Source organism: Carettochelys insculpta, chromosome 6, assembly GCF_033958435.1.
Source record: "Carettochelys insculpta isolate YL-2023 chromosome 6, ASM3395843v1, whole genome shotgun sequence".
In the NCBI taxonomy this organism is placed as follows: domain Eukaryota; kingdom Metazoa; phylum Chordata; order Testudines; family Carettochelyidae; genus Carettochelys; species Carettochelys insculpta.
The window spans coordinates 59,055,386-59,078,371 of record NC_134142.1 but is presented as its reverse complement, the minus strand read 5'-3'; the positions used below and the strand labels follow the sequence as shown (position 1 = coordinate 59,078,371).

General features: G+C 41.3%; 1 long non-coding RNA gene across 1 annotated transcript in view; it reads left to right on the top strand.

Moving 5' to 3' along the window:
• The first annotated feature begins 398 nt into the window (after positions 1 to 398).
• The window catches only part of LOC142014424 (uncharacterized), a 62,952-nt gene continuing 40,364 nt past the window's right edge, over positions 399 to 22,986 (top strand). The window contains exons 1-2 of the long non-coding RNA XR_012645937.1: positions 399 to 464; positions 6,412 to 6,451. This is a non-coding gene — a long non-coding RNA (uncharacterized LOC142014424). The remainder of the gene's footprint in view (positions 465 to 6,411; positions 6,452 to 22,986) is intronic.

Here is a 22,986-nt window from a genome sequence, read left to right as displayed (position 1 = left end):
TGTGACAGATAATGAGAAATGTATATCATTAAAATAACATTTGGGATAGCAATAATAGCTATAGAAATATTCTTATTCAACAATGTGTGAGCAATTAAGATGCCAGTGAAATCTTGAGAAGCCATGTGGTGGTTGCTACAACATATTGTGGCAGACCAGAAACAGCTGCCAGCAACGGTCTAATAGAGGCCAAACATTTTGGGAGCTAGAGGAATGCCTTTTTGTTCCCCTCCTAAATCCCCAGACGATGCAGACCTGCAGGCTGGATAGGCAGCTGGGGCTCGTTAGGAGTCAGCCAGCCACTGCTTGCAATCAAGCACCTGCCACCAGTTAAGGCCTCCAGGCTCCCTATAAAAGGCTGCCCCAGGCAGTAGGGAGAGAGCAGTGCCCAGAGAGAAGGAAGCTGGAGGGCTGAGAGAAGTATGGAGCTCAAGGACAGGCTGAGTGATGCAAATGGATGCCAGGTACCAGAGGGAAGTGGTGGGTGCAGAGGCCCAGGGAAGGGGTGTTGCTGTGGGGTGAAAGCCCTGCTAGCTCCGTTCCCTCCTAGGGCCCCTGGGCTGGAGTCCAGGGCAGTGGGTGGGACTGGACTCTGTCCACCCTTCCCCTGGAGGAGTTCATACTCTGCCCTCACTCAAGACTGGCCTGTGACGAAAATGGGTCGGTAAAGGGAGACCCTTGCCCTTGGGAAGCTCCAGGGCAACAAAAGGGCTTCTCTGAAGCACACATGGAGCTGCCTGGAAGTGCAGGACCACTAAAGGGACAGTTGTGGCTTTATCACAATATGCTTAGAAAATAATACTGAGACAGGATCAAAGATGGGAACAAGGAAAGTGGTGGGGTGGCTGGAGACTGAAATACAGAACTGATGATGGAATGACTAACTTCAGCATATTGTACACCTATGTATAGTCATTTCATGAAAGACTCATATGCTATGCATCCCAGATGTGCACTTCAAGTGTTTGTGGTAGTGGGAGGTGGAGAATAGTCCAGGTGTATCTGCACTTCCCTGTTAGTTTTGCTATGTTGTGCATTGATTGTCATTTTTTGGAGGAAAAAATACTGAACTAAAATAAAAATGCCTAAATATAAAGACATGTAGGAAGGAGAGAGGAAATAAGATTAATATTTGACACATACTAGTTAGCACATGCAAAAGAAATAACTGGAAAAACCAGGACAGTCAATGGGATGGAGAAATCGAGAAAGCAGACTTACATTAACACAGGTATGATAATGGATAACACTAAGTATGAGTTTGCAACTTGATAGAGTAACCAAGCCTTTACCTGCCCAAAATGCACATACAGAAGCATCATGTCTTTTTTGAGACTGCCCCTGAAATACTGCAGTCAACGACAAGGAGAAACTTGAGCAGCCTTGGAGAATAGCAAGAATAATGGGTGATAGATTTATATTGTGACACTCCCTTGACTTCTGCCAGGGCAAGGTCAGGCCCATAAAAAGAAGCAATTAAGGGAACCCAATTCTTTTTCCCTGTTGGATGTGGAAAAGTATTAATCTGTATTATGCTCTTAATCAGAGAAGCCTAAAACACCTCAAAGGGTTATTTTAAAATAATAAACTAACATCTGAAAAAGCAGTCCAGATCTATCTGTTTTTCTTGATTTGCAGCCATAGTTATTTGCATAGTTCAAGTCTGAGTCTGGGCTGACCATAGCAGTGACTTGCTGATGAAAATAGGCCATCACTCCTTTGTTTCAGATAGAATCTCCCCTGAGGCTATTTGGAAGGTTATGAGAAGACATTTGGACTCAATTAAAATTATCTTATTGAAAAGCTTACATATTTTTCTGTGTGATGCCTATATGCCTGAATAAAAGGGGGTTAAACTAGGTCCCTCTGCATTCAAAGGTTTATCTTTCAGATTGGACAGTAGAGAGCTGACACTAGTGTACAATATATTCTTTAGACCATTTATAATGAATGGGGTATATTAAAGAAGAGGCAATCAATGTGTTTATAAACAGATAATTAGTTGTGTTAAGAGAAAATTTAGGGCACACAGTTCTAGTAGTCTTTTTATAAAAGCATTTGTTTTAAGGATATAAAATATCCAAAAGCTAAAATGAAAAGTTTTAAAATTATTCATGAAGTTGTTTTTAGATTCTTAGATGTGGCCTGTCTCTCCATAAACAACTAATCCAATTTGTGGTAAGCATGTTTACAGATATCAGATCGAACGTCTGTAGAGCCCTTTACTAGAAAACTCTGTGAGAAACTTCTAAAGAGTTCCTGATGTAAACCACTCATCAGTTTACTTTGTGTAAGATTTAGAATCTGCTGTTGTGCTCAGGAAACAATGGCACTGCATATTGTTAAAAATAAGGAAGAAAATAGTACAAAATCTCTAACTGGTCTTACAGCTGAAAAAGTATGGATAGATGTTTGACTTCAGCTGCAGGATCTGGACTTATCTATGCTACATTTCTTGTAACATTAGGCCTAAGAATGTAAGAACAGCCATACTGGGTCAGACCAAAGGTCCATCCAGCCCAGTATCCTATCTGCTGACAGTGGCCAAATACCAGGTGCCCCAGAGGCGGTGAACTGAACAGATAATGATCAAGCAATCTCTCTCCTGTCATCCAGCTCCAGCTTCTGACCAACAGAGGCTGGGGACACCATTCCTCACCCATACTGGCTAATAGCTGTTAATGGGTGTAATGTCCACAAATTTATCTAGCTCTTTTAAAAACCCTGTTATAGTACTAGCCTTCACAGCCTCCTCTGGCAAGGAGTTCCACAGGTTGACTGTGTTCTGTGTGAACTTCCTCTTATTTCTTTTAAATATGCTGCCCATTAATTTCATTGGGTGTCCTAGTTCTGATATTATGAGAACAAGTAATTATTTTTCTTTGTTCACTTTTCCATGCCACTCCATTTTGTATACCTCTGTCATATCCCCCAGTAGCCTCCTCTTTTCTAAGATGAAAAGTTGTAGTCTCTCTTCATATGGGACCTTTTTCCAAACCCCTAATCATTTTAATTAACCTCTTTTGAACCTTTTCTAATGCCAATACATCTTTTTAAGAGGAAGTGACCACACCTGTACATGGTATTCAAGATGGGGGCATACCATGGTTTTATGCAAGGGCAATAAGATATTTTCCATCTTATTCTCTATCCTTCTTTTAATGACCCCTAACATCCTGTTTGCTTTTTGGACTGCCTCTGCACACTGCATGGCTGTTTTCAAAGAATTATCCATGATGATGCCAAGACCTTTCCTGATGATCTGTAGCTAAATTTGTCCATCATACTGTATGTACAGTTGGAGTTATTTTTTCCAATGTGCATTATCTTAAATTTATCAACATTAAATTTCACTTGCCATTTTGTTGCCCAATCACTCAGTTTTGTGAGATCCTTTTGAAGTTCTTCAGTCTGCTTTGATCTTAACTATACCGAGCAGTTTAGCATCATCTGCAAACTTTGCCACCTCAGTTTATCCCTTTCTGCAGAACATTTATGAATAAGTTGAATAGGATTGGACCTAGGACTGATTCTTGGGGAACATCACCCTTCTCCATTCTGAAAATTTGCCATTTATTCCTACCCTTTGTTTCCTGCCTTTTAACCAGTTCTCAATCCATGAAAAGATCTTCCTCCTTATCCCATGAAAACTTAATTTATGCAAAAGCCTTTGAGACCTTGACAAAGGCTTTCTGGAAATCCAAGTACACTATATCTACTGGATTGCCCCTTATCCACATGTTTGATCCCTTCAGAAAACAATAGATTAGTAAGACCTGCTTTTTCCCTTAACAGAAGCCATACTGACTTTTGCACTACAAATTATGTTCTTCTATGTGTCTGACAATTTAGCTCTTGACCATGGTTTCAACTAATTTACCAGTACTGATGTTACACTTACTTACCAACATTTGACTTAAAATAGATGGTCAATGGACCCTCAATGTAGAATTGAAGGTGACAATATTTCTCGAAGAAAACGCAAAAATAAGTTGTTGGATAATTACAGAAAGGCAGATGGAAATGATCTTGTCCAGTTCAAACTGTCATATCCTTGGGATTTGCAGGCATGTACACTGAAGTGGAGCATAAAGCCAACAGGAAAGGAAGTGAACATGTTAGATTTAGAGTACAATATTAGATTCAAATAAAGAAAATGTGTGATTTGTGATGTTCTCTGTATCACAATCTTTAGTTGCTTTAATGGCAGAATAGCTACCTAATCATTCCAGAGACTATTTTGGAATCCCTCCATGGACAAGTTAATTTAATGCAAGGAATATGAAAAACATGACAGCTTCAGTGAAAAGCCTTCCTCTCCAACCCAGGACACTGTTTTTATTGGAAAAGGTATTTACTGCTCACAAAATGAGAGTAAAGCAGGACTTTATTTTTCTTCCCAGAACAAATTGCTTTAAGTATGATAATGTGGTAGATAAGAATCAAAACTTCAAACAAATTCTAAAAGTAAAGTGTTTTGATATCCATTTATTTGTTACATCTGTATATTAATAGAAACATTTTAGGTATTTAGTTGACTGACTCACATTAACACTGAGATACATCATAGGCAGTAACAGTAGCAGGCACACACTTGGCATAAAATTGCCAGGATTGCATAATACTTCCTATTTCCTTCAATTTTAGCCTGATTTAAAATACTTTATCAAGCAAAAGCTCTTGCACTTTGTGCAGGAATGCTAAGTACACATCGGTATACCCACTTTCCAGATGCAGAACAGAAGATACAACAGCCTGAATTTTCAGGAGTCCCAAGTTTTCATAGCTACAGTGAAGTCAATGGGAGCTGCAAGTGCTCAGCATGTCTTAAACAGGAGATGAGTGATTGATTGTAAGTTCACACAGCAAGTCACTGTTACATGGGAGAAGAGAACTTAGGGGCACTAATGCTGAGACCTCTGTGCTAAGCACTGGACCACAGTGTACAGTATTGAATCAACAGAGATGCTAACACTCTTCAGAAACAAACATCACATTTACAATGAAATAACATTTCATTAGACTGCAGTCCACAGCTGTGGCACATGCCATTTGCATGGCTTTTCAATATACTGTGGCAGACTGCTGCCTGTAAGCTGCAGGACCCTGCTAGAAGGCAGATAGGCCGGTTCCTATTGAGGTAATCGAGGGAGTGGGTGAGTGTAGCCCACCCACAACTGAAAGGTCCCCCTTAAGAGGGGATCTATTAAAATGACAGTTCCCAAATAATCATGGGTGGTGGGGGGGCGGGCAACAACTAAAGAGAACAGGAATAGGTGTGTCGGTCAAAGGGCCAAAATAAGGGAGGCAGAGAGGGATACCGAGCACAGAGCCACAGACAATGCCCACTGCTCCTCAAAGGTGTCAAGGGAGCCAGTGGACACTGCCCAGAGGAACTCTGCCTGGATTCATGATCTGATGGTGGAACGGCTGTAGGCCCCACTGTTGTAGTCCCTTCTGTCGGCCAGCCTCCTCTCCCTGGTCTTATAGCTGGCCACCTGTGGGGACCTGATATGAGGCAGAGATGCTGGCTGGTGAGCTCATGCTTTTCTGTTCCCTGAGTAAGCCCAATTAGGGCAGGCAGCTGGAGCCTCATTAGGAGTCAGCCACAACTGTCTAATCAGCACCCATGGCCTGCTGAGGCCCCCTGGACTTCCTATTAAACTCCCTGCCTGGTAGCAGTGGGGAAGGAATTGGAAGGTACACAGGGAAGAAAGCTAGAGCAGGGCAGGGAAGTACAAAAAGGTACCATGGGGAAGCAGTGGGCGAAGGGGCCCAGGGTGAGGTTGCTATATTGGAGCAGGGGCAAAGGCCCTGCCAGCTGCCTCTTGTCCTCTTAGGGACCCTGAGCCAGAGTCCAGGGTAAAGAGTGGGCTCTGGACTCCTTCCCCAGAGAGTTACCTTGCTGGAGCAGGCAAAGGCCTGCAAGGGGGCTGGCTTTACCCCCATCCTCCCATTCTGGACTTGCCTATGATGAGAGCCTCACTAAATGGAGGCTCCTGCCTCTGGAAAGACCTGGGCAGTTAAGGGGCCACCATGAGTCCCTGAGGCACAACAGGGAACTGCCAGGGGCTAACAGGGGAAACGTCACAATATTCAATCTGACCCTTTGGAAAACATCCTTAATAAAAGTTTCAGCATCAGCGTTACCTCGAGGGTTTGTGTTAGTAACTGTTATAAGTAAATGACAAACATACAAGAGCAGAATATCTCCTTCCCACAGAAGTGGAATATGTCAGCCAGCAATTTGGCCTTTCTGTATTTAGTAGAATCAAAGTAAAATATAACCACTTAAACCTCATACAAGTTTATCAAATCATATAAGAAGCTCTCATTTATGAGAGGAAACTACATGCTGCCTAAAGGTAAATAGGGAGATTTGGAATTAATCAAGGTTTTTGTTGTCTACAGATTTGGCCTCTTGATCCAGGAATGAGTAATCTGACTAGCAGTAAGTATGGTTACAGATAACAACATATCAATTAAAACTTTGTAGCGTGCACTAGCAAATGGGCCTGGGAAAATCTGAAGATCTCCTAAACCATTTACTGAACAGGTTAAGATGAATCTTGTGTTAATGCTTTAGTGTGTTAATTGTCAGCTGCATTAGAACTGGGTGTTTTGCTTGTTGCTCTAAGATTATCTTTCATTTGTTCACTGAATTGTTTTTACCATCTGTTAGCCTGGCCACCCACTTGATCCATCACCAAAGAATAATGCGGTAAGAGTCTTCTCTAAAATACAGTCATGCTTGTAGTGCATACTCCCCCCCCCCCCCCCCCCCCCCCCCCCCAAAAAAAGCCATCCTTTCATCTTTTGAGGGTTTAATTCCCGCCATTTTTCTACTATAAAACATACTATGTCATACATAACATTCAGGATGAAGTTAATATTCAAAGAACATGGTTAAAGATTCTGGCTTGCTGGCTAGGGAGCCTTCTTCTGAGTACCATAAAAAGGGGTGACCACATTTCTAAACAGGTATCCTCTCGGTGTTTCTCTTGTATAACACTTGGCATGAAACCTTTCCATGGTAAGAACTGTCCATATTTTACTATACCACAGGCACAGAAGAGGAGCAGGGGTGGCATGTTACATTTTTCAGTGATGACGAATAAAGATTCTTGCTGGTAACAGTTGCGGGGGGGGGGGAAATTAAATTGTCATTCTATTTAAAATGTAAGTCCTTTACTGTGTCATTGAGCAAGCGGGCCAAGAGATCACCAGGAAGCTGACATCATGTCATATGATGAATCTCTTCAATAACTTTCTTCCAAACCATCTAGTTCTTGGACAGAACCACCATATGTGGCACATATGTTCCTATTTCCCTGCAACCTCTCAAATAGAAAGCCTCCATAGTTCCAATGATATCATGGATCGTTAATACTTTCTTGAAATCAGCTAAAGTCCAGAGTCTCCCCGCCCCACAAAAATATGTGAAACTAGACACAGCAGTGAGTGTGCTGAGCAAATACATAGATCAAAATGTAGAGTGGTGGGTGACAGATGGTGATAGAAATACAAATAAAAATGAAAAATATTCTTTTAAAATCACAGGAATTTCTAACAACTTTTTCATGATTCAGAGAAAGTGATGGGCTGGCATTAAAGAAAATTAGGAATAATTTGGTCTGAAATCTTGCTCTCCTGTTCCATTAGAGGGCTTGTCTGTCAAGTTAGCTGAAATGGTCCTCAAATAGGGTTCTGTGCAGGACTGGCAAAGGCATGTTCTGGCTACTTAGCTGGGTGGGGAGGGATCATGGTTCAGCCCATTTTTCTGTACATGGATTTTTATTTCAGGTTCCTATTTTTTAATCGCTGTGAAATATAGTAATATTCATCTTGCTTATTTTCTTTCATTTTATCTCGTTTTGTCTGTTCTTAGTTTTTATGTAAAAATGATGAGGAAAAATGCAGCCTGTGTTTTGTACTAGATGGTACCTTTCATTGTCCCATTTGAAGCTATTGCTGGAAGTAGTGTATATAAAGTAGAAACTGAAGGTTTTTGTGTAAATGTTTGGTTTTTTTAATTGGAAAGTGGGCAGATGGATAACGTAAATTATGAATGATTGTGGCTAAGGGAGTTAAATGAATCTTACTAATACATGCTACTAAATCTCCATGTTGTAGTAGTATTGCCATGTTAATCAGTTTTGCTAATGACTTGCAGAAAATTTTTAAAAATGCAGATTGTATTAATAGAAAGATCATGTTGTGGTAACTTGCTTACAATCAGAGTTCCATAACATATCAAGTATGTCATCAGAAATCTACTCCCTGCCTTGAAATACTTAAAATATAGTTCCTTTCACATAATCATTCTGGCTGTGTTTCTACACTGGTTTTCCTCAACTCTCTTTGGAGGGAAAACATTTGTCTCTTCATTTAAAGTGGGTTGACCAAGCATATGGGGACAACCTCTTCGATGACAGGTAACCAATGAAATAAGGGCACAAAAACACTGTTTGCTGTTGCTTCCCTGCAGGAGTGGGAGGAGAAAAGTGTGTACTGTGGGAGTTTGGCAGCATGAAGCCAGGACCACCTGCTGCACAGTTGTCCCATCAGACACTTATCAAGGGAGATGTTGGATAGTTACCAACAGTGAGTTGCTGGCAAAATCAAACATGTTCACCCTAGAGGGGATGCCCTCCATCAATTTCATGATCACAGTGGGGACATACACTTTTGACTCTAAAAAAAAAATGGGTGCTAAAAATAGACCATAATAAATTCAACCTAATCTCCTGATGTAGTCAGACCCTGTCCCATGTATCTAGATTAAGAATTTGGAATCCTGGGCCAAGTTCCAATCCAACAGTGAGTCCTGTGCGCTCCTCGTTCTCTTCTGCACCTACAAAGCTTTGCCCAACAACTTCCCCACTACCCTCTTCTGCTGCCCTCTGTAAATCCACAACCTCCTCATTAAACTAGCTACAACCTCCTGCCTTATTCCCAGTCATGAGCCCCAGTACTCATAGTCCCATACATTTCTGGTGACAACATTACCGAGTGCAGCTCCAGTTTGTCCTCTTGACACTGTACTTCTCCTGCCTCCCATCCTGGGAGACTTCTATTTGGCCACTCTGTCCCCGCTTAGCTTGGAGATGGTCCTCTGCAGCTCTGTTATGCAAGGGCCTCCTGCTTGCTGTGCACCCTCTTCTTTGGAGCTACAAACACACACACCCTGTCACTCACCCTTTCTCATCTCCCCTCCCTAGGGACCACCAGCCAGTCTTCTGCCTCAGAACCACAGAAGATGTGTGTTTAAAAAAAAAAAAGACTTTTTTATATACAATATTAATGGCGTTATCAAGTTACAATAGCACATTCCTGCCTCAGGAAGAGGTTTTAAATGGGCTATGCTCTCTAAACCCCAAGTGGGTTATTCTCTCAAACTCATAACCCTGTTACTCAAGTGGAATTGTCCCCTATTGTAGAGTGTTGGGTTCACCAGACAATGTAATTTTAACTAACTCAGATCATGGGGCTTTTATCTTAGGATATCCTAACTTCCTTTTATCCTGTTATTCCTCTTCTAAGCTAAGAGGAGAGTAACAAAAATGGTTGTCTAGAAAACATGACCTATGCAGCAAGATTGCGGGGGGGGTGGGGGGGGGGGAAATAAGTTTATTTAGCTTGGAAAAGACAAGACTAAGAGGTGACCTGATAACTGTTCTCAAGTACATAAAGTTGTTACAAGTAGGATAGAGACAAACTGTTCTCAACAGCTAAGTATGGGACAAGAAACAATGGACTTCAGTTGCAGCAAAGGAAACTTAGGTTGGCTATCAAGAAAAAAACTTTCTAACTATTCAAAGAATGGTAACTGAGATAGCTGTGTTAGTCTTCTATTGTTTCAAAACAAGAAAAGCAGTCATACAGCACTTTAAAGACTGAAAAATAACTTATTAGGTGATGAGCTTTCATGGGACAGACCCACTTCAGATCTATAGCCATACCAGAACAGACTCAATATATAAAGTACAGAGGTCCAAAAGTTATCAAGGTTGACAAATCAGAATGGTCTCTCTTAGAGACAACCTCCTAACCTTATGGGAATTCTCACTACCAACCACAGGCCATACCACAACACTAATCGTGGAACTTTTGCTTGCCAGAAGCCCTGTTGCCAACTTTGTCCACATCTATTCTGGAGATACCATCACTGGAGCTAACAATGTTAATTACAGAATCATGGGCACATGCTCCTGTTCCTTAGCTAACCTCATATAGGCAATCAGTGCCCACACATTGTATATTGAGCAAACTGCAAGCGCTCTGCTCTATGCCCATTCATTCTTTGGAGATTTTTTTGACATCTTCTCCAAATACACAAACCGTTAGCCAGCACTCTAATGGAGTGGGCCATTCTGTTAAAGACTCGAGTTTGTGTTCTGGAGAAAAGAGACTTTATGAACCATCTACAGAGAATGTTCGTAGCTAACATTCATATTCCAACTCGACACTAACACATGGTTTAAACAGGGACAGGAGTTACCTGACCCATTATAAGGACTCTTTCACATACTTTAACTTTTGACCTAACACGTACTTTCCCATCCTACACCCCTCCCCCATCTCTGCTCTTCTGATTTCCCAACTTCAATAACAATTTTTCTGATTTGTCAACCTTGATGATGATTTTGGATCTCTGTGCTTTATATATATCTTTTTATATATCTGAAGAAACAGGCCTGTTCTGTGAAAGCTCATCAGTAATAAATTATTTTGTTTTTAAAGTGCTATGACTGTTTTACTTTAGTCTATGAATGGAATGCATTGCCTATGGAATGTGTGGAATCTGCATCATTGGAGATTTTTAAGAGTGAGTTAGACAATGCCTGTCGGGATAGTCTAGATAATACTTAGTCCTGCCATAAGTTCAGGGGCCTGGACTAGATGACCTCTTGCGTTCCCTTCCAGTAATTTGATTCTGTGACGTGCAAAGTGCCTCCTTAGAGCTCTGAGTCAATGAAGGAGAGCGACCACTCATACAAAGGGTCAGAATTTTTCTCCCATGGTCAGCTCTGACATAAAGTTTATCCCAATCAAATAGACTCAGTATTTCTTTTAAATGAAAAACAGTCAAGTAGCACTTTAAAGGCTAGCAAAATAGTTTATTAGGTGAGCTTTCGTATGGTCTGAAGTGGGTCTGTCCCATGAAAGCTCACCTAACAAACTATTTTGGTAGCCTTTAAAGTGCTGCTTGACTGCTTTTTGTTTCTATAGTGTATAGACTAGCACAGCTTCCTCTCTGTTACCATTCTTTTAAATGGTTGATTTAATGCACAAAGTTGGCCTATCAAACCTGGGAAATACTCATCTTTGGCTGACCCCAGTATTGACCCAGTGTAATCAGAAGCTTGCCTTTGGAAACTCCCATGGAGTCACAGGGCTTCGCTAATTTACAACAGTGAATGGGTTATTAGATTGGGACTAGTATGGGGAAAAAAAACTTCTTGAGGCAAGAAGCTGATGTATGAGCAGCTCCACCCTATGTCTGTTTCACTCACTTTCCACACAGTCCTATGTGTTGCCAAATTCAGCCTTGAGTTGTTCATTAATCATACTGATTAATGGAAACAAGCCTGAAGGAGAGGGGGTTATGCTTCTGCGCTGACCTGCTACATGGCAATAGCTTACAGGTGCTGTGCTGTATGACTCGAGGCCTTGCGTGAGCTAAGATCAAGTATAATTCTGATTATAACTAGGGCATCATGTCTGCCACAAAGGTTATGGAAGCCACAGATTCCATCATAGCTAGGACTTCAGCAGCAGCCTGTGCAGCTGACCCCAAGGCCACCCAAGCAGCATGGCTGCAGGACCAGCTGCTCGGGTGTCCCCAGGGACAGCCACTCTGGCTGGAGCAGGTCTACAGCCAGCTGCTCAGGAAGCCATGCAACCAGCTATACCAATAGCTGCTGGAGAACAGCCTCAGGACCAGCCACATGAGTTGCTGCTTGGGCAGCCCTTGGCAGATGGCTCTGGGATTGCACTGGCTTCTGGGTTGATTCCCTGAGCAGCCATCCTGGAGGCAGTGGAAGCAACTGCTGCTGGCCCTGCTCCTCCCTCCCCCCTGAGCAGAGACCCTCTGCAGGTGTCTCCCAGCAGCCAGGATTTACCCCAGGGTATTTGTAGCATATGTCACAGACAGGTCACAGGCTGTGAATTTTTGCCTAGTCCCCATGACCTGTCTGACTTTTACTAAAAATACCCAGGACTAAACCAAAGCTTTAACTCTTCTCCAGCAGGCATGAGCACACAACTCATCCTTCAAATGTCTGTGGCAGCTGAGTCCCTTTTGTGTATTTCATGAAGGTCAGAGTTAGTTTAAATAATTCCATCCTCCACTAACTGTCTGTCTCTTGCACTGTGGTGTAGTGAGCAAACATCAGTGCCCGTGTAGAAACGGCCTTAGGGTATATCTACACTTTCATTCCTCCTTTGAAAGAGGCATGCAAATGAGATGCAAATGTCCCCCCACAAAGGAAGAAGGATTCTTTTGAAGATGAGGTTTACTTTTGAAAAAGCAGTGTCTACGCTGGTTTTCTTCTTTCAAAAGAAGATATTTTGAAATAAGAATGTGTAAATGAGTTGTCAGATGTAAATCTGCACCTCATTTGTATTTGATTTCCCTCATTTGCATGCCTCTTTCGAAAGAGGAATGCAAGTGTAGACACACCTTAATGAGTTCCAATGAGTATAACTGAGACAAATAACCTACTGTAATTCCCCTACAATAATCACTACTGTAATTTTAGCTTGATACATGTTTGTTTGGGTATCAATTCTTTGCTGTTTTTCAACTAAAAAAGCTCACACTATTGCATATTAATGACTCTCAATAAGGAGTAATACCTATACAGTCAAAGCTGTATATCCTAGAATGTGTATTAGCTAAAAATACTGATAGTGAATGTCTCCCTGGCTTAATTGTTAATCAGTATATATCATTCTAGCTTTATGAAGCTGAAATTTACAATAATTTCCATTTAGTGGCCAACAGAGCATGGTGCTTGATATACCACAGTATGCTTCTGTGCTTACAGACAGAGAGCTGCAGTCCTTTAGACAATATAGTAAGCGTTAGCAAATGTATAGATTCTCCCCTCAAGCAGCCTCATGCCACCTCCCTACAATCCTGTGGCTAGGTGCAGAGATGGAATTTGCCAGCTCATGTTAATGTGGTACAGGGCTCTACCAACAAAGACCACTAGTTCAGAAAGTGGATTGTGTTGACATGCAAAGGGACATGGCTGTAGGGTGCAGGAGGCACAAGACTTTTTCTGAGCTGTATTTTCTATCATTGCTCCTACATGCGCTTAAAGCCACCAACTCAGAAGTCCTGATGGAAGGTGGCAGTGTAGACACTACTGGTCCTTTAGCAACTCGATCTCACCTGCAGTGCAATCAATTGCCTCTCAATTCCAGCACGGTGGAATTAAGCACATATTGTAAATGTGTACAAATGGAGCTGCTCTGCTTTTAAACTAGAGCTGAATCTACAGTTTCATTTTGCCACAGTGTGTTTTTGTGCTGCTTTGATATAATGTGAACATATGCAATACCTTTTTATAGTCATTGGTGCTCTGTTTGATCAGCTGTTAGGTCCCCTGAATATATACTAGTATTAGGCTTCTCTGAATGAACCAAAATTGTATGATCTGCCACTTTACAGTTCATCTTTGTGATGGATCTGTTTTTTAACTCATAAATCAAATAGCAGCAGGGCCAGTTTTGGGGGGACTGCCTTCTCCTATCTTCCCATACCCACCTTTTCTGGACATCCATGAAAGATGAAATGTTCATCTGGAAAATGACATGTCATGGCAAACTAATTTTTCATTAATGTAGGGTGATTTAAATAAAGACACAGTTCCAGTGTCTGGAAGGTGAAGTGGTAACCGGCTGCCTGAGTATCAGTCTTCTACTTGGAGAACAGCAAGATTGGAGAGATGGGCTTGCTGACAATGACAGCTAGGGTTGCACAAGCTTACTGTAGAGAATACATTGATTAATATTACTGTATTCATTGTCGCTTGTGCCGGTCAGCTGATTGGGGGGGGGGGGGGCGGGGGGGAGTAGTGCAAGGTGGTAACTGTCTCTGGGCCCAGAATTTCAAAAGTTGCCTGGAGGTCCAGCTGCCGCTGCCACCAACATAGCAATGGTGGGAGCTTGGGGTCCCTTTGAAACACTGAGCACTGCGTTGCTGTTCCTCTCGCAGCTCTGAGGGAATGTGAGGTGGTTGGCCAGGCTGAGGCAGTCAGCCCTCCCCTCCACTTTCTCCAGGGTTCACAGCCATTGTTGGTGCCATTGCGCGCGCACGCTTGAGACGTCACTGAAAATTAACTGAATGGGCAGCATGAAAGCATGTATATTTGGCACTACCAAATTCATGGCCATAGAAAATGAATTATGGACCAGGAAATATGTTTGTTTCTCCCCATGAGATTTTTTTGTGTATTTTTACCTTCCATGAAAGCTAAAGAATGTAGGGTATCAGTTTCTCAAATTGCAAGGTTATTTTAAGAGGGTCATGGAGCTTCCATCTGTACTTCTGCACTGCTTTCAGAGCTGGGTGACCACAGAACATCAGCTGTTGCCTGGGCACCCAGCTCTGAAGGTAGCACTGTGCTTAGCAGTGCAGAAGTAAGACTGGCATTACCATACCATGCCACTGTTACTTCTGCAGAGCTGGTAAGTGGCAACTGCTGACTGAGGGTCCAGCTCTGCAGGCAGCAGCACAGAAGTAAGGGTGGCACTGGGCATCCCAAAATCTGAAACTCTTAAACTGCAGGAAAAAGTTTCTCATAATTTCACTTGCAATCTCAAGTACTTTCTGGCTTCAGCTTGGTGTAGTCTATTATGATACACTGTTTTCTTCCTGCTATCTGAGTGTTTCTAATTCTGGTGGAACTCATAGGTGGTCTGGGCATTCAAAGACTTTTTGAAATTGAGCAAACATTTAAAAATAACCCAAGTCTTTGTTCAAGTTTCAATGAAAAGTCAAGATGGTTCCTATTTAAGGACATCCATAGCTATCAGCACGATTCTCAAATGGAGTAAAGTAATATGGTGCTGCATTGATATATACCAACTGAGAATTTGTCCCTTAAACATCATCTTTGGCCCCTGTACACTTACTACACATTCTTCTGATCTACTTTATTTGCAACCATTAATTCTAGTTTCAACCTGTGTTTTGTTTGTGGTGATTCACTGTTTTAAAATAATTCATGTGGTTCAACCTTTCTACCAGAACTGTAAAAATTAATTAAAGAATTCTAAAGCCAGTGGCAGAAAAATACCATAATGAGTAACAATGATTATAATGCTAGATCCTTCCTTGGCAGAAACATATCTATTGAATTTCCAAGTAAATGCCTAAGGTAGAAAAAGCTGCCACAACTAACTGTTGGCAATCTAGTCTTTGCCTCACAGCATGGGAGGAATGCCAGATAGAATTTTTAAAACTTTGGGATTCAGAAGTTTACACTACATGTATATGTAAATCGAACCTATTGGAGCTCTAACAAATATTTTGTTATAGAAAGTTCAGGAAAAGGCAAGATTCTTTTCTCAATTAGGGGTTAAGATGGCAAAACTATCATTTGAAATGAAAACTGTCTAATGAATATTTATCGTTGTTCCCGCCTCAGCACACAAATTACTTTAGCATTCCTTGGCACCAGTCACCTCCCTTATTTTAAGAGATGATCTTACTCTAATGTCAAAACAACTTGAGAAAGAGGGAACAGTACGTCTCAAAGTGTGTCAAGCAGAACTGCAGTCAGCAATTCATTTGTGTTGACTTTATCTTATTGTTCTTAAAATAGGCTAGGGTGACTCCAAGCATGCAGACGAATGAGAAACTTATACCACAAGCAATTGCCTACCACAGATGGCTGGATTCTTTGGAATGTTTATCCACGTTGCTCCAGCCTGACCAAGTACCCCATCACTCATCTCTTACCTGTCCTGAGTTTGCCTAACAGTGGTTTCACCAGAGTGCAGCTAGTCCTGGAGCTTTCTTGAAACACTGTTGGCCATCATTTCAGCTACTGCTGATGATGTGCCTTCATCGTGATCAACTCTCATTGAAGTCAAAGACCAAACTTCCACTGAGTTTCTAAAAGAGCTTAGTCCATCAATCTCTATTGCTTCTTTAGGACTTTTTAACTGTTATGTAGTCTACTGATGATATCAGTCTGGTGGAGGTCAGCAATTAAAGGAGAAAATAGAGGGAGTAGCTCATGATCCCAGACATCACTAAGTGCTTTTAATGACTGTTTTGCTCCATCATATATTTTAACAAACCCCAGTTACTGTACATCTGAAGGGACCATGATCCTATATTTCATGTTGTTCATGTACCTGAGATCACCTCACTTGTGTAAAATGTCTGACGAACTGGAAGGGACCTTCTGAGTACTGACCTATAACAAACCTTGCTTCATGAGTGCCAGTAGGGCCACACTGCAGTCTGAAGCTTTCGTAAGTTATGCTCTAATATGAAAAAATTTGTGTCCATGATATTTCTTCACACTCAGTCAGGTGCATCATTTCAGGAAAATTTGGTGGGGAGACTCAAAGCTGTGTTAGAATCCCCGCTTCTGCCTCCTGAATCAAAATCGTGGGGCAGAGACTTCTGTTCTGTCCTGAGGGCTCTCCCCTACTCTGCCCCTCCCATGAGGCCCCCAACAGTTGCTCATGACTCTCTGCCCGCCTCTAGCTAACTAACATCTGATAGGCAGTGCTAGAGAATAGCCGTGGCTGGTGGGTGCTCAGCACCTGCTATTTTGCCCATGGGTGCTTGAGCCCTGGAGCATGTGTTGGTCAGAACCTATGGGATGGGCAATAGCCCCCTTGTTCCATAGCAAATGACACCCTGGTTTTCAATTATTCAATGTTAGATTTGGTTTATCTGCAAGTTGCACAATGATCTGGCTTTTTTACACCATCACTGGTGTAAAAAGTCTGTCAGTTGAAAGTAGCGGGCAGTGTTGATAGTGCATGAGTCAGCTCACTTTTCCTATAGCTGTATTGGCATTGGAGGGCAAACAAAAGTACACAGCTGCTTTAGGTAGTGAGGTGGGGATTATGCAAAGAGCACACAGGTAGCCTACATATTTTTCATAGCCACTAGCTTGCTCATAATTTTGCTTTAAACAGAGACAGTATTTACTCAAGCAAGTTATGCAATCATGTACATGTATACTGCCTAATTAGGGCTTATCAGACTCATCATCTTAAACCGTGATCCTTTTAACATTTAGGATTAAAAGCATTACCTTTGAGTAGAGATCACAAGTCCAGGATGAATTCTGGGAGAGCTGAAGACAGTTTCAACCAAACTGAACATTTTTGCAGAATTTTCTTGTTTACATTTGGTGTGAAAAATTCCACATTCTTACTTTATTTCCTTCCTATCTCCTTTTTCCAGTGATTAAATGGGGTCAGGGAAGAATTTTTTTAAAAAGTTGACTATTTTCCCATTTTAATTTTTTCACCCAAATTACAAACTATCAAATTATTTATGAATTTAGTTAGAAACATATTTTACAAAAATGTGATGTTTTATGTAATGGAATATAAATGTTTTAGTTTGTTTCAAAATATTACATATACTTGTTTTACAATGCTCACATAGTAGCTCTTGGCTGGTCTGTGTAAAAGAATTCAGTTCGCTTTCTGGAAGAAAATGTCTCCATCATAAAACCCACCATCACACTTGGCATTGACTTGCTAGGTTGCTGGCAGCCTCACCAGAGGGGGACTGAATTGTCCCTGGAAACTGAAATACTCTTTTGCCTTCTTCCATAATCCCATTTCTCCACTTCCTCAAACAAAAAATTCCCTCCCAAAATCCTGCCATCCCTGCCCAGCAACTAACAGTTACCTTTCTTGCCAGATGACTTATTTTCTCAAAATAACACACTTATATTTCACAGAACCAATTTATCAGTGTCCATGATGCAACACAAATAGGGTGAAAAGTTCATATATGTAAACTGCATTTCCCTGATCTTCTGAAAACTTCAGAACATAATGGTTGAAACAACAATGGCAAACTATTGGCAAAGAACAATGGCAGAAACAATACTACTATTTACATGGTGTAAGGTTCTCATCTCTTGTTTTTATAGAAATATAGTTAAACTTGTCCCGACTGCTTAACACTTTTTTTGAAGGCCAAGAACCATAGCAAAGTAAAAGCCAATTTAACCTAGAGGCAGAATGAAGTACAGTAGTATATGTTTTATTAGAAAGCTATGCTAATTATATAGGTGAAGACAGACATGAGCAGGAATTCAGGTGGCACTTTTTGTAAAAGGAATTACTATTACACCATCCCCCTAAAGCACTGAAGCTTTTTCTTTGGTCCTTTGAATGGTAGACTTGAATTGTAGAATGTCCTCACAGAGCTGCTTTACTGAAATATTTTATGTCATTATCCAGTATGCATAAAGAGTTTTTACTAGAGCTGAGCTAATAATGGATAGAAAAATATGGAACCCATTCATTCTCTTTTTCTGCTTGGAAATAGTCAGCAAATGGTTTCCACTTTTCTCAGGCAATTTTGAATAATGAATTTCTACCAGTTAATTTCAGTGAATGACTGACTTTTTTTTTTAGGTATGTCTATCTCATTTTTTCAGTAGAACATTGCAATTATTCAGTATTAAACATTAGAAATGTGGCCATTTATTTTAGTGGCTGCATAGGTCATGTGATAGTCTTGATTGAATGAGACTGGCTGTCTGAATCAGGTTTCTGGTGTGCACGGTCATGATTACGAACTTGAAATGAACTTTCCAGGAATATTCTGCAATAGTCTTTTTACAAACTACCATGTTGGTGAGCATTCCTGCCACTAACCTAGTTTGCTGCAATATTAGCAGCAAGAGGTTAAAAAAAATGTTTGAAGAAAATACGTTCAGTGTAAACCTTAAACAAGGCTTAATGTTACTAGAGATGGGCCTGAGGTTCCAGATTGGGACTGTAATCAACTTTTCCAAAGCTAGATGACTTAGATCTAAGGTTTTGGCTCAACCCATTGCAGAGATAAAAGCTGTTCATATAGGTCAGGCTCCTGATCTGCCTGACTTTCCCAGAAAATAAGGAGATCCCTACTTCCAGTAGGGGTTAGTAAATTACCCTAAGGAGAATACTGGGAATCATTCTGACTGAGAGAAATGGGACTTCCCACTAAAAGGGCAAAATGTGAGATTACAGAAAAACTAGCTACTAAAACAACGCAACAGGTCAGAACCAGTGTGGATTGATTATGCATCTAATTCTTCCTGACAGTTTTGGGATGACTTATATCCCCTACGGATGCTAACATGGACAGTCTCATTACTCACAACATGAGGACTACAGTTGTGGGCAGCCCTAATGCAGGGGAAATAAGGAATGGAAGACTCCATGAGTGCTCAGAAATCGACAAGAGTTTTGACCCATAGAGCATCCTAAAGACTGGGCTGTATTGCGTTTAGCTCTAACAGTGGAATTTAGTGTAGTTTTGCTTTTCAGATGCGTAGGCGATTTTTTGCAGTTGTGCAGCTCATTCCTTTAAATCATCCTTAATTCTTTTGTAAGGCTGTAGCAAAAGGTTTGAGAAAACAGCAACACACAAATGTTTATTCAGTTGCTGTTTATCCTTGCCATTTCTTGCGGAAGAAGAAAAGGACTATGATAGCACTTTGTAGCAGGAATGCATTGATATTTTGAGCTCCTTAGAGTTGTGCTTAGCAAGACCTCTGAGTTTTTTACATGTGTATGAGTTTCACTGGATTTGATCCCATCTTTTATCACTTGAGTTTTGCAGGAATGATACAGCCATAATCTAGTTCAATTGATATAGAAATCCAGGCTGTAAGACCTTATTTTGCTAGCTGAAAAACCCAGATGTGATACAACTGAGAGAGGGGGAAAAAAAATATTTCCACTATTAATGCCTGCTGTGTGTGCACCTTTCTGAAATTTTGAAGGGCCAAAAAGACAATTGATTCCTGAAATCTCAGACCTTGACATGTGGTATTTCTAGACTCATTCAGTGAGTCTCAGCACTGTATGACTCCTCAAATAAACCACTTCAAAAACTCCTTTCAGGTAGTATTTCACAATCACAGGTTGAAACCAGCCGTAGAATGACTCATATTGAACATATGGCACTAGGAGGAATTTGACTACAGTATAAATGTGAGAGTTAGAGCTGAGGTGGAGGACGATGCATGTGAAATTAAAAAATGATCTGCCATGGGCTCGGTAAAATCTGTTTTCTAGGTGGCACATTCTCTTCTTACTGCCAATAGTGACAGATGCAATGTTTGTAGTTAATGGACGTTATATTTACTCCTAAAATGCCCATAGGTACCACTGCTTTTAAAGCTGCAAATTCTAAAGTAGCCATACAGCGGGTAGCAGAAATGTAGCACTTATACAATGATTTATTGGTGATGCGCTTTTGTGGGACAAGCCCACTTCAGATCAATTTCACTTCTGATACAGACTGACATTTGTAAGTACAGAGGACCAAAAAAAAAAAAGTAAAAAAAGAAACTGACAAATCAAATGGGGTGAGAGGTGGGGGGATGTTAATTGTCCTGTCCTGTCCTGTCCTGTCCTGTCTGAGATGATTACAAGCATCTAAGGAAGGGAAGCAGTCCTTGTGATGTGTGAGGTAGTTAATATCTCTGTTCATATATGGGGGTGAAACTCATTCCTGTGTGTGGAGAGAGAGACCAAGGCCTATGCATCACCTAAATTCCATTATGACCTATTTCATGGGGTCACTAACCTTTTGCTCTTGGCCCTATTTTGAGGCCTTAAATAGAACAGCAGTGACACAGGGGCTTTGCACAGGCCTTCAGGCTACAGGCAAATTTCACCCTCAGAAGAGATTGCCTTATATATAGTTGTGTGGAAAATCATACACTGATTTTTATGGTGAAAAGCTGTGTTCCTTGGCTGGAATGAAAATGTTTCTATTTATTTTTCACCTATTTTCATGCTCAAATGAGTGCCGTGAACTCAAGTAAGTGAATGATTGATTGAATTTGAAACATCAGCTAGCTAGTGACACAGGATTTAGCAGAAAATGATGCTGTGACTTTGCCTTTGATGTGCTCTGAGATCTCCATGTTCCCTAGAGATTTATTCTGAGCTGAACATGTTTTAATTCATTTTTTTTCTTAGTCTTTTGAGTTTTCATTTGGTTCACAACTATCACATGCTGGAATTAATACTGTCGTCTTTGAGGAAGACAAAGGGAACTGGACTAATGATACTTTTGAAGCCAGTGGTGGTAATAGGACCTATGGGAAAGGAAGTCTTTAGCTCTCTGGGGAGATGTTTAGTCTTTACAGGAATAATCAGCAATATAGTTGTCCTGATATCCTTCAGGTTTAGATAATAAAGATACTTTCAGCCAGTTTCAATTCAACATTTAACTTTGTTTTGTGGCCAAATCCCAAAGTCTTTACTTGGGTATATGATGCTATATAAGTTTTAGGAAACACTCTCCTCTTTTCCTTCCATTATCAATGTCTCAGGCATGACTGCACCATACTGTAAACCCAGTTTAACATACAGTGCAATTAAAATGAAAATATAAATCAAATTTTTAATTAAAAAATTTCATATTTAAACAATGCATTCAAAAGAGGGAAAATTCTGCACAGAGGCTTGCAGTAATTTAAACTGAAAATACCCTTGAAAAAGTCATGCTTTGAAATTAGATTGAAGATGGGGGGGAGAGGCTGATTCAAGTGTCCCTAGAAAAGAAATCCCCCACCATCACCTTTTGCCTTAGCAGTAGTTGGTGAACCCAAAGTGTTCAAGAAACTCTACCTAAATCCCATTGTAGCTGAGGTCACAAAGCTAAGAAATAGTAGCAAGAACTATATCAGAGCAAATTGTCTCAAGAGGCGTACCACCTACAGATGACAAAATCACTTTTGCTCATGCCAAAGGAAGCAGTTGAATCCCAAAGCACCCCTCTATATGAATCTCTTAGACAAAAGGGGGAAGGGGCAAAGCCCATGTCAAGGGCACCTAGATACTATAACTGCCAGATGTATCTGACGTGGTTAAGTCACCCATTACTGTATTATCTAAATAGGGATGCTTTCCCATCTCTTTATCTTGTCTGGGTCAATCTTCAACAAGTTCATGAATTCTCATTCATGTCCCAATCTCAGGCAGGCATCAGAAGATCAAAGGCAACACATCATCAGGTCTCACTAGGAGAGACAGAGCTCTGTCATCCACAAACTCATAGCATGTCAGCCAAAGTCATCGCTGTCTCCCCTACGGCTATACAATATACATTGAACATGTAGGCTAAAGGAATAAATCTTTGTCGAAATCTACAAGACAACCCTTACAGCAAATTAACAATTGTCCAATAGTGTTGCCCACAACCTCACTAATATGAAGGATTAATTTAAGAATAATCCAGCTATGGTCCACAAGAGAGCCAGACTGTTTGGATCAATAGTATCAAAGAGTGCTGGCATATCTAAGAGCCAGCATGTACATTGCCAGATAGAAATAATCAACCAGTAAGGCTATTGTAGGAAGTCCTAGACCGCCCGGCCCTTGGCCTAGGGCGGTTGGCAACCAAAGAGAGGTTATAACACCGGCCCGCACTCAGTTGGGGGGCGGTCAGCAGTTCCCAGTGCAATACAATACAGGCCTCGGTCCAGGGTGGGGCAGCAGTTCACAATAGCAGTGCAATCCCAGCCCAGCCCTCAGTCCAGGGAGGGGCAGGAGTTCACAATGGCAGTACAAGCCCAGCCCAGCCCGCAGGGCAGGGCAGGGCAGGGCAGGAGTTCACAATAGTAATACAATTCCGGCCCAGCCCTCAGTCCAGGGTGGGCAGCAGTTCACAAGGGGTTAGCCCAGGCCAGCCCTCAGTCCAGGGCGGGGCAGCAGCACAAAGGTTTAAGCACAGGCCCAGCCCTCAGTTTGGGGCAG